Source organism: Mustela lutreola, chromosome 11, assembly GCF_030435805.1.
Source record: "Mustela lutreola isolate mMusLut2 chromosome 11, mMusLut2.pri, whole genome shotgun sequence".
Taxonomy (NCBI): domain Eukaryota; kingdom Metazoa; phylum Chordata; class Mammalia; order Carnivora; family Mustelidae; genus Mustela; species Mustela lutreola.
In genome coordinates this window covers 16,635,617-16,647,387 of record NC_081300.1, presented here as the reverse complement: position 1 = coordinate 16,647,387, position 11,771 = coordinate 16,635,617, and the positions used below count along the sequence as shown (strand labels likewise).

At 53.3% G+C, this 11,771-nt stretch overlaps 2 long non-coding RNA genes across 4 annotated transcripts in view; one reads left to right on the top strand and one right to left on the bottom strand.

Moving 5' to 3' along the window:
* The first annotated feature begins 3,833 nt into the window (after positions 1–3,833).
* Positions 3,834–11,771, top strand: part of LOC131811357 (uncharacterized) — a 45,424-nt gene continuing 37,486 nt past the window's right edge. The window contains exons 1-3 of one of the 3 annotated variants that reach the window (XR_009345906.1): positions 3,837–4,665; positions 4,776–4,959; positions 6,212–6,306. This is a non-coding gene — a long non-coding RNA (uncharacterized LOC131811357). Of the gene's footprint in view, positions 4,960–6,211; positions 6,307–11,771 lie in introns of all 3 variants that reach the window. The other 2 variants (XR_009345907.1, XR_009345905.1) reach the window with 2 other exon arrangements.
* On the bottom strand, positions 4,937–5,650 carry LOC131811358 (uncharacterized). The gene is made up of 3 exons (XR_009345908.1): positions 5,418–5,650; positions 5,185–5,342; positions 4,937–5,069 (listed from the first exon to the last, which is right to left on the bottom strand). It is a non-coding gene; the product is annotated as an uncharacterized LOC131811358 (long non-coding RNA).

The following is an 11,771-nucleotide window of genomic DNA, read 5'->3' as shown; positions in this document are numbered from 1 at the left end:
GGCCACGTACAGGTGACCAATGAGATTGTGATACACAGGGAAAGCTGCACAGTCATGCTAGGTCACACATAAGTGACCAATTGAAGTACAATTTACCCTATAGTAGGTATTTGAATCAGCCTATCACCTTGGTCAGAATTGGTGCGCAAAGGGCAGGGCCCATACTCCTTGGTAGTTAGGGAGACAGTTTGTGCCCCCACCCCCACCCCACTGATCAGACGTCTCCACCTGGCCTGACCCACCCTTGTATTTGGGCTTTGTTACCTGGAACTGGTTTCCAGGACTTGTTTTAAGTAAGTTCCCTGAGGGGGTCAGTCTAAGTTTTATTGCATAAACAGCAAAATCACTGTTTAACCGGATGGAATCACTCTGGCCCTTACAGTGTCCTAGCCCGTCTATCTCCAACTGTGTTCCCGCATCTTGGCCACTCAGAACCGGCAGCGCAGCCTAGTGAGGACCCCAGAGGGCTTCCTGCCCACGTTCAGAAATGGGACCAAAGGCATTCAAGATCCCCCCCCGCCCCCGCCAAATATCACTTTGAAAATAATCTGTACGGTACATAACTGAGCAGTAGTTAGGACAAAAAAAATTCAAGCAGTCAAATACCTGAGATATTTGGTCTTTGATGAGCTACAAAGCCGAACAAGACAGAACTTGAACTCCTAATACTAAGGGCTGATGTTTAGGCAGCATCGCCCATGAGCCTGGCCCCGGGCTGGCTTCTCTCACTCGGGCCTTTGCCTCACTCAGTGGAGGTGCCGATATCAAGTCCTCGCTGGAGAGAAGTGAACAGACCCCAGCGGCTGACTTGCTCAAGGCCACCGAGAAAGTGAGTGATGGAGCCCGGAGCACATGGGCTCCAGGGACATGGCCGAAGGACCCCCTCTTTGACCAGCACAGCACTAGGGGCTGGAGGACAGCCAGGAGATGGGCTGGGGGCAACCATGTCCTGGGGGAGCTCACAGGTGGGTGGGTGAGCCCCACCCCCCATCTTGGAGCAACGTCAGGGTCACCGGGCCAGGCGAGCTAGTCCTGACCCACATCTGTCCATCTGGATCAGTAATACCCACATGAGAACTTTAATAAGTCAGCGGTGCAACCTCAGGATCCTTCATACGTCTGCCAGCCGGTCACGCCACCTCTTTCCGCCACCGCCTCAGTGGGAGAATCATGTCACCAAAGGACCAGAGAAAATGCGCCATGTTTTCCCACTCCAGCGTTTCTTGAGAACCGCTGCCAGGGAGAGACCATCCTCATTTTTGCTCTCCTGTCGCTTCTTCATTCTCCACTTGGCTGCCCCAGAGCCCCCCTCCGCTGGGAGACAGCCCGGGGAGGTTGTGGGATCGATCCCTCCATGCGAAAGGGCAGAGGGAAGTGGAACAGGAGATCAAAAATGATGGTCTGTTTTCCTGGGCTTGGTTTTTGAAACGCATTTTGGCTCTTCTATGTCAAGCTAATGAGAGGGCGAAAGAAAGGGGTTTGCAAACACTGTTGTCGCCGGAGCACGCGGGGACTTTCAGGAACCTCTGTGGCTCCCCACCACGGCTGACCTTCCCCCTCGGCCTGCACCCTCCACTTTGTCACCAGGCGGGGGCTGTGGGGAGGGACCCCCCAGCTACTCTGACCGGCAGGAACCCCCGCCTCCCTGTCTCCGGAGTTCCCAGCACCCAGCCAGGCTGCAGAACAAAACCGAAGGCCTCTAGCACCCCAGAGGTGGGCTGACCCCCTTTTTCCTTTGTTACCTGTTCATTGGTTTTCGGAAATGAGGCCTGTTGCGGTTTTGTGCACAACTGGGTGATGTCTGCATGTCCTCTGGGCTATTAGTGTGTCAACAGAAATGGGGTACGAAAACAACCAACACCAAATGCAAAGGACAGAAAGACCAAGCAGGACGCCGACAGCCCTGCCCGCTGTGTGGGGACCGAGGCTGCGAACGGTCCTTTGGGGACTGGATTTTAAAGCCTGGCATCTGAGCCCGTGGCTTCCGTGCTTCCAGAACTTCTGCAACCCCTTCTCCGGGCCAGCCCTGCACCCCCCCCACCCCCCCACCCCCCCCCCCACCCCCGTCTGCTCACTCTCTCCGGGTGGCCCCAGCCAGGCCCGAGAGGAAGCAAGCGCGCTCTCCCCTGTGCTCGCCTCCCTGAGTCTCCTGCCAGGAAGGGCCTCTGGGGAGGATGTTCATCCGGGCAATGATGGCCCCAAAAGGACTATTTCCAGCTGTATCAGCAGAGACACTGGGATATGAACTCTGTTCCAGGGGGCATGTCCTTCCCTCGGGACTTTCTCGCCCCGTCCTGTTGGACCAACTATAAATGTCCACTTCCACTTCTTTCAAACAGAGCTTCTCCATCTTGACCCCACTGACATCGGGGCCGGATCACTCTTTGCTCCGAGGAGCTGTCCTGTGCAAGCTCAGACCTCCTGGATGCCAGGAGCACCTCCCCACCCACCCACTCCTAGGTCTGACATCCAAAAACATCTCCGGATCTTGCCACATGTCCTCCGGGGGCAAAACTGCCCCCCCCCTGCCCTGCCGCGCCCTGCTGCTCCGAGGAGTAGCTGATCTAGTGGTTAGAAGCTGGGGATGTCACAGAGACCAAGAGAGCCTCTACAACAAAGACTTATCTGCCCCCAAATGTCACCAGGGCTGCATGTTTCTTGCTTTGCATCTTAACAAACTCCCATGTGACACACCCTTGAGATTTTTCTTCCTGGTCAAAGACCGAAAGAGCTGTGTGAACCTTAAAAGCTTTCAAGAGGGAAAGTGCGCTTACCCCAAACTTGGGGCCATCCCCAACCGTAGATGGAGCGAGCGAGCCTTCTTCAGAGAGGGGAAGTGAGGCAGGGAAGCGAGGCTCTAGCGGAACTGACCCGTGGGTCTTCCTCAATGCAGACCCAAGGACCATGGTTTGTAGAGCATATCCCCCAGGGCACATCCAAGCCACAGAACCAGGAGAGAAGGGGAGTAGTTAAGTCTGGAGCCCTCAGGGCCCGTGTGGGCTGCGACAGTGGGGGGGGGGGGGTGTCCAAGGCGCCCGTGAGCTCAGATCAGATCCTAGAAGCCGCGGCAAGATCTGACAGCAGGGCTGATTTGTGGCCAGAACCATCCTGGAGGTTTTAGGATGCAGGAACTCGGACTTGTCTCCGCGGATGGGAACTCTTCCTTTGAACCCGGTTCCTTGAAGATCAGAAGGAAATGCTCACACGTGGTGTTTGTGGTTTCCATCTGGACTCCTCTAACTCAAAGCCACAGACTGTCTCTTCAGAGATGGTCCAAAAGAACTTGATGAGGTTTGGTTGTTATGAAACCCATTTCCCATTCCCCATGACCGCTGTGGACAAGGGCATCTCCCCAGCAACCCCAGTGGCCCTCCCTGTTGATAATTGAACTTTAACAGGCTTCCTCTGCTTTCTGGAGGGAGAAGCTGGAGCTGCACCAGTATCTCACCACCCCTAGCTCAGGAGAGTCCCAAGAATGCCCTCTCTTGCACCCACGGTGGGAGACATGTCCAGAAGCACAGCTCACATTGGCCCAGTCCAGCACTCCAATGGCCAGCTCATGGGTGAGGTGTCCCAGCATCCTTGGACTTGGAGAAATTGATGTTATGGAAGGATTTAATGCCTTTCAGTCTCTCTGCCCTGACTGCCCAGTGTGAGAGGCAGAAAAAAAAAAACCAAATTTCCCCACATCCTAATCCCCGGATTTTAATCTTATATGGCAAAAGGGATTCTGCAGATTCGGGTAGGAATCTTGAGACAGAGTGACTATCCTGCCTTATCGGAGTGGGCCAGCGCCATCACAAGGGGATGAGCTGGAGATGGAAGAAGGTGATGTGTGACAGAAGCAGAGACTGGAGGGGAAGCTCTTTAAAGTCAGAGGAAGGGGTCACAAGCCAAGGAACGCAGGCCGCCAGTGGGAGCTAAAGAAGGCTGGGAAACGCAGTCTCCCTCCACCGCCCCCTGCAGGCGTTGAGGCCTCTATGTGCTCTCCTATCTGGGTCCTCCCCCTGGAAGCTCTATTTTTTTTTTTTTAAGGTTATTTTATTATTTATTTTTTAAGATTTTATTTATTTATTTGACAGACAGAGATCACAAGTAGGCAGAGAGGCAGGCAGAGAGGGGAGCAGGAAGCAGGCTCCCTGGCTGAGCAGAGAGCCTGATGCGGGGCTTGATCCCAGGACCATGGAATCATGATCTGAGCTGAAGGAAGAGGCTTCACCCGCGGAGCCACCCAGGTGCCCCTGAAGCTCTCCTGATACTCATTTTAGCCTGATGGCACCTGTACTCACACGTGGGGGAGGAGAGGGAACTCCGTGAGCGCTCCACCGCTTCTCTGTTTCCTGCTTAGATTCATCCAGAATCATTGTTCAGAGCCTTATTCCTTCCTGGCCACGAGGCCTCCGAGGAGGTGGCTCCCATACCCAGCAGGCGCAGAGCAAAACCAGGCTGTTGACCAGGGCGTTTCACGGCTCTGACTCAGAAGCGAGGGCACTGGAAGAACAGCCTGTTCCTTGTCCTGGCTCTGCTGCCACCGGCCTCAGATTAATGATGTGCTGGTGGCGTTCCCTTTCCTGGCCAGTCGCTTCCAGGCGATTCTGCAAGGATCTATGAGTTAGCGTTCGGAAAGAACTCCTTGAAATCCTCCATCATTCAGAAGCATCCCAGGTAGTCATCTCGATGCCTTGTAATGAGTCCTTTTAAAACGCTCTGCCTGCCCCCTCGTCCTGGGTCTTAGCTGTACGTGCCTATGGTGTACCCACTGGGTTCCTTCGTAGCCGCGGTGACAGGACTCTTTCGAGGAACCAGGCCGAGCTCATCATAGTCACCATCTGGTTGACTCGAAGAGATAAAGATCACCTGTGACCTGTGCTTCACGTTCCTGGGAGGAAAACAAAGCCCCATGCGCCCCGGCTTCCTTCTACCCTGACATCACCAGCTATGGGAGGAGCCTCCCTGCAGGTACCTGCCTGGGGGTGTGGGGGTTGGGGGTGGGGACTCAGTGTTGCAGACGGATGTCACTTTGTTTAATTACAACAGAGCCAGATGAGCTGTTACTGGAGAGACCACACCTGAGAGAAGCAGAAATGGAGGCAACTAATGATTCTGCTCTTTTGGTAATTTACGGATTTTTTAGGATGTCCGGTGGGGGGCAGTGGCCGGGATCAGTTCCTACTGTCCACGTACCTCTGCTCCTCAAGCCTGTTGCTAGAAGCACAACGCCAGGGTTCTAAGACACCGAGAAGCCAGACTTTCCGCAGGGAGTCTGTGCGCGGAGTCTTGTCTCTCTGGCCCGGAGCACTGCCGGGAACGCTGTAAGGCACATTCACGGCTTGGCTCACTTTCTGAGAAAAAGACAGGAGGGTGAGGAGGGACTTACTCTGGGAAACCAGAGTAAATCAGGACAGGATGACACCTACCTGGGCCGCCTCCTCCTCAGGGAAGGTCCACGTGGAGACGTCTTTGCACAGAAAGAACCAGCAGGTGGCACTGTTATTCTCTCGAAATGGTGCAGGTGTGTGTGTGTGTGTGTGTGTGTGTGTGTGTGTGTGTGCGTGCCTGTGCACACATGTGTGCCAGGTGAGACCTTCCCTCTCTACCCAAGCTAGGCAGACGCTCCCTCCTCCGCCCCCATCCGCCCACGCCCCCTTCTCCATCATCCTTTTCTGTTCTCCGTCAGATACTAGCAGAGAAGAGCAGGAAAACCCAGCAGAGATCACAACACAGATAGCATCCAATCAAAGATACTCCCCCAGACGTCTTGGGAAGAACACTGAGGCCCTCACGCCCACCTTTCAGTTCCCCCTACTCCTCCCCAGGCCCACAAGGGCCATTCTCTGCTGCCTTCCAGGAAGACGGCCCGTCGCTCTGGTGGTTTCCTTCTTGCAGGCATATTTGTTTGGAGAAAGGACTCCAGACAGAGTGAGGACCTCAGAACAATGATTTAATGCTGGCTCTTCAGGCGTGTTTCATAGCAGACAATCTGGATCTAAAGGATACATCCATAAGGAAGGTCCCCTTCCCCTAAAATCACCCTAGCATGGGAAAAGCCACCACCTCTATCTTTGGGCCAAGCCGTTCTCCTCGGAGGCCTTAGGATTCCAGCCTCGTCCGAGCATCTGGGAGCACGGGCAGGTCTACAGGCCCTACGAGGGAGCCTCACACACATCGTGTTCCTTGCATTGATCTGATTCTTTCCCCACCTGCTTAACAGGCACTAAAAGCATCCGCTGAGACACTGCCTCCAGCCCGCTTCAAGTGCATCGACCTAATGGACTTGTCTCCTGGCGCAAACCTCCGAGGACTCAGGTAAGGCAAACCCTTTCTAAAACTGGCGAGATGAGGACGAGGCAGTAGCCGCTCCGGAAAGAGCCCATGGGCGGCTGAGTGTTTCAAGGTCACTGGCTGGGTTGGGGGCCCAGCTCTGCTCTCCAGGAGCCCGAGTGCCCTTCCGCTGTGGTGGGGATGCTGTCAGCAATAAAAAGCCACCTCGGGAGGGGGGTGGCTGGGTCTCCTGGGTCCTTAACATAACTCTTCATCTCGCGACGTTTGCCAGGTTGAAACAAGGGTCCCTAAGGAACCGGCATTTGGGAAATGACTAAAAACAGCAAGGTCTCCACCCAAAGACATTTATGCTTTAAGGGACTTCACATCGGACGGGGGGTCACATCTGACCTGGGGTCACATCCAACTCCTGGGTGCGGTCTGGAAGCTTTTAGAGAGGCCGTGTTTTTAGATCCTGAAGCTTCCAGGTGTGAGTCCCGAGACGTCTAAAACTCACCAGTGACCGAACCTTTCTCAAGCATGTGTCTCACGTCTGGTTCCCAACGTGGGCCGGTGCGGCGAGGCCGGGGTGCTTTGCCGGCGCCCTCGAGGCCGGCAGACCCTTTATTGTCCTGAAGCTGGGCGCGCGGTGTGGGGGGTGGGGGGTGTAATCAAAGATTAATGGGAACAAGGAGGTGGGAGAGACGGACAGGACGAGGCAGAGCTGGAAGAGGCTTGCGGAGAGGGAACCGTGATCACCACAAAATACAGGGAAGATGGAGCCATCGTGGGGTGAGGACTAGAATCCCTGCCGCGGAGGGCTCTGGAGAGAGAAGCTTGTAAGAAGCTCCGTGGATAGAAACACTGAGGGGAATAGTTAGTTTGGTCAGAAAATGCAAGTGTGAGGGCTGTAGGCCCAGACCAGCCTCCAGGCGGGGTTGTCCGACCTGACCCTCTCCTCCTCCTCTTGATCAAAGGGAAATCGGCTTCCAGAACTCTCGAACACCTCTTCTCGGGCCTGCAGCCAGGCCGGGCTGTGCCCGCCTTTTCAGCGCCTGAACAATGAGCTCTGTTATGGCCACAGGCCCCTCTCTGGCCTTCTCCCCTCCGGGGAGGACCTGAGGACCCTAAAGACCTCCCCTCCCTGTCTGTAGGGTGACCGCTCCCACCACCTTGGAGAAGGGAAGGCCCTAGAAAGACCGGGCTCCTCCCTTCCTTCCCCCACTGCTTTTCCCAGCTGGGGCCTCCTCACCAGGGAGCCGGGCCAGGCCCTGTTGCTGAGGGAACCCACGGCGGGCCCAGCCCCCTTCCCCACAGAAATAACCAGAGGAGAGGAGCAAGGGATTAAATTGCCCTAATCTCCAGGCTTCAGAGGAGGCCGGGAGCCTGGCCAGCGTGAGGTGGCAGCTCCCCGTTGGCCGAGATGACGCGCAGGAGGTCACCGGCCTGGCCCTACCTCTCCCCTCTTCTGCTCCACCTCCACTTCTTTCTCCTCAACCACAAACCCCCCAAAAAGGCAGACGACCAGTGCGGCTTCCCTAACACGGGAAGGGAGGGCCCAAGCCAGCCACCGCCTGGCTTCGCCCACCTGACCTCTGCGGCTCTAGGAATGACGGGGACCCTGGCTGCCCTTGCCAGCGATGCGGTTTTGCTTGGTTCTGACTCACTGTCTGCAAACGCTGGCGGACATGAGTCAGCCTAGCCCCACCTGCGGGGCTCAGCACTGCAGGCAGACAGGTGAGGGGGGTGCTCTATCCCAGCACCCCCGGCCCCAGAGACGGCCCCAGCCTGGCTAGGGTTGAGGTCTTCAGCGCGGCCTTCGAGACCATCCTTAGATCCTTCGCCTTAGGGTCTAAGTCTCACATTAGGGCAGGTGGGTCACTTTCTGAAAATACCCATGCCCAGGCCCCACCCCAGCTAACAATGCAGACCCCATTAGTCTGAGGTAGGCCTCAGGGGAAGGGCTTCTAAAAGCCCCCGTCATTGAGGGAGCCCCTCGCGGAGACCCCTGGCAGCTGGTTTGGCAACCCCGCTGTCAGCAGGATACCTGGAACCACAGTTTTCCTGGCCAGAGCCCAGTGTTCCTCCTGCTCTATTACTTTTACTGCTTTACAAAACAAAAAAAACAACAAACAAACAAACAAAAACCTGTTTTAAGGAGTACACAACTTATGTAGGAATTGTACATAACACACGAAAGTGTAAGGAAGGAATTACATCTCCCCTGAGCCCCCAACACCCAGTTAGGTACCGTTAACCATTTGGGTTCTCTTTTCATCTATTTTCATGTATTTAGTTTAAAACAAGGTCAGGGAGGTCTGGGTGGCTCAGTCGGTTGGGCGACCGACCCTTGATTTCAGCTCAGGTCACGATCTCAGGGTCCTGGGATCAAGCCCCACAATGGGCTCCACACTCAGTGAGGCATCTGCTTGGGATTCTCCCTCTCCCTCTTGCCCTGCTCTCCTCCAACTCTGCTATCTCTTTCTTTTAAGATTTTATTTATTTGATAGACAGAGAAACAGGGCAAGAGGAATACAGGCAGGGGGAGGGGGAGAGGTTACGCACAGGTTACCTGCTGAGCAGGGAGCCCAATGTGGGGCTTGATCCCAGGACCCTGAGCCAAAGGCAGATGCTTAACCGACTGAGCCACCCAGGTGTCCCTCCTCTCTCTTTCTCTCTCTCAAATGAATAAAAAAATCTTTAAAACCAAGGTCATACAGGGGCACCTGGGTGTATCAGTTAAGAGTCTGACTCTTGATTTTGGCTCAAGTCATGACCCCAGGGTCGGGAGATGGAGCTCTATGCCGGGCTCCGTGCTCAGCGGGGAGTCTACTTGAGACTCTCTCTCTTCCTATCCCTCTGCCCCCCCCCCTTTTAAATAAATAAAAAAATCTTTAAAAACAAACAGGAGGACCTAAGTGGGCACAGCTCTATGTCCTCTTCTCATTCCATTACAAGCTGAATGCAGGGTGGGCCTGTGACACACTGCTGGACATCACGCGGCCTGGCAACGCTTTCAGTAGGCTATTTGGCAATGAATATCAAGAATATTTTCAAATTATCACCCTTCAGCCCACTAACTCCATTTCTAGGAATCTGTCTTCAAAGAAAGATCAGATGCAGGCAAAAATTTATTTACAGAGACTTTCGTTTTGGTGTTATTTATAAGAGCCAAAATTATCAACCTCATAAATGCACAAAAGGTACAAGGGAGAGTTTAATAAATTGTGGTTATTCATGAGACAGATACCCTGTGATTGTTAAAAAATCACGTTTTGGAAGACTGTTCATTGGCTGTGAAAACGATGCTTTCCACGGTCCCTCCACACCCTGGGACGCATATGTTACATCAGAAGAAGGAATATCCTTCTTCTGATTCTACTGTAACCCTTCGGGAGGCTGTCAAGCCCATGATCTTTCCCCTCTAGATGACCTGTAGCGTTTTTTCTCCGTATCAAATGTTTTGGCAGTTTGTTCTTTTTCTGAGTACTTACTATGTACTACTTCTCTTGCTGTCGGTGTGACTGTGTATTAGGAATGTGTGATCGCTGCTCCACGGACACGGGGGTCTATGGGGTGTCTATGGAAGACAGAGAGAGATTCTGTAAACCGCCGAGGACCCGAGCCCTGAGTTCCACACCTTCTCTCTGTCTGCTTTTCAGTTCCAGCTTTTCTAAAACTGAAATCATCTTCCTGGAATCTGTTCCAATTCCACAAATCAGTGTTTGAGGATAGACTCCCCTCCCCAGGCGGGCTCTCCTTCTGGCATTACCATTGCTATAGGGGAATTTCCTAAACCATTCTTCTTTGGGACACTTAAATTCAAAGTTCTGGAGCCTGAATTGTCCTTCCATTTGGACTTTCCATGTAGCTTCTTGTCAGCTGGGTTCCAAGACACAAGCAGAAATTGCCAGTCTTCTTCCAGGCAAGGCCTGGCAATAACCAGCACAGCATCACCTCCACCATATGCATTTGTCAAAGCAGTCATAGGCCAGCCCAGGTTCAAGGGGATGAGGAAGTAGACTCCGCCTCTTCAAGAGGCAGAGGCCAGCATGTACAGGGAAGGAAAGAAGTGGTGGCAGCCATCTTTTGAGATGACACGTAGGGTCTTTGTGATTCTATAGCTTTTTTTTTTTCCTAAGAATTTTATTCATTCATTTGACAGAGGGAGAGCAAAAGCATGAACAGTGAGGACGGTCAGAGGGAGAAGGAGAGGGAGACGCAGGCTCCCTGTTGAGTAGGGTGCCCAGATGCAGGACTTGATCCCAGGACCCCAAGACCATGACCAACTGAGCCCCCCAGACGCCCCATCCCATGATGTGTCTAGTAGAGATGCTCCACAGATATTAAACAGTTACTGAACTCTTTTTTTTTTCCCAGCGTAGTTAACTAAGTGTTACTATAGTTTCAGGTGTACAACAGAGCAACTCAGCAACTCCACATACCACTCAGTGCTCCTCATGATGAGTGTCTTTTTAATCCCCTTCACTTATCTCCCTCATCCCCCTGCCCAGGGCCTCCCCTCTGGTAACCAACTGTGTGTTCTCTAGAGTTAAGAGTCTTGTTTTGGGGTTGTCTCCCCCTCTTTCTCTTTTTTCTTTTCCTTTGCTCTTTTGTTCCTTAAATTCCGCATATGAGGGAGACACGGCCTCTGTCTTCACAATTACTGGACTCTGAAGGCCTGGACCTCTCATCGGTCAGTCACTTGGACGGCCATCTTGAATTATGAGTTGACTTTTCCCTGGTGTTCTCATGAGTTTTGACGTTCCAGATAAATAGGAAGCTCTTTGAGGGCAAGGCTCCTAGGTACAAAATGCATTTTTGTGTTGCCCCCACAGAGCTCTACACACAGTATGTGCCACAAACATGCAGCAACCCCCCCCCACCCCGTTTCCTTCCTTCAGGCAGCCCTAGCTCTGGGAAGGGAACAGAAGAGCTGCTTTCACTGAATTTTTGTGCAACACAAGGCTCCATAGGCTCCAGGGAAAATTGAGAGAGACAGTCCCTTTGTTCTCCAGCCCTGTGCGGAGCTGGGCCCAGAGCCTTCTAGAGGGGGAAGCTGCAGCCTGGGGGGGAGGGGGGGCCTGTGGAGGAAATTCCATTCTAGACCCTCATTTCCGAAACGACTCTGTGATTAGCCGGGCTTTGTGCCGGCCCAGTCCAGAGGCAGAAAAAGGCTGGCCCCCAGGTCATAAAAGCACCGGGGAAGATACAAATGCAGCCCCTTTACAGCCTCAAACAGGAGGTGAAAAGATTTGCTTTGTTGTTTGTTTGCCTCTCAGACTGAACCCAATTTTTCCAATTACCTTTTTTTTTTTTTTTAAGTTTACAAGAGTTTATATTTTAAGTGCATTTCTTCTCAAAAAAAAAAACAAAAACAAAAAAAACCAGGCCTCTCTAACACGTTTTTCCCCTTTGGTTCCAAGGACTCAAGCCTGGTCTCAGCAGCAGGGAGGGTGGGCCTAAGGTCACATGTCAGAGGTCTGGGGGCCCCTGATTGTTCCCAAATG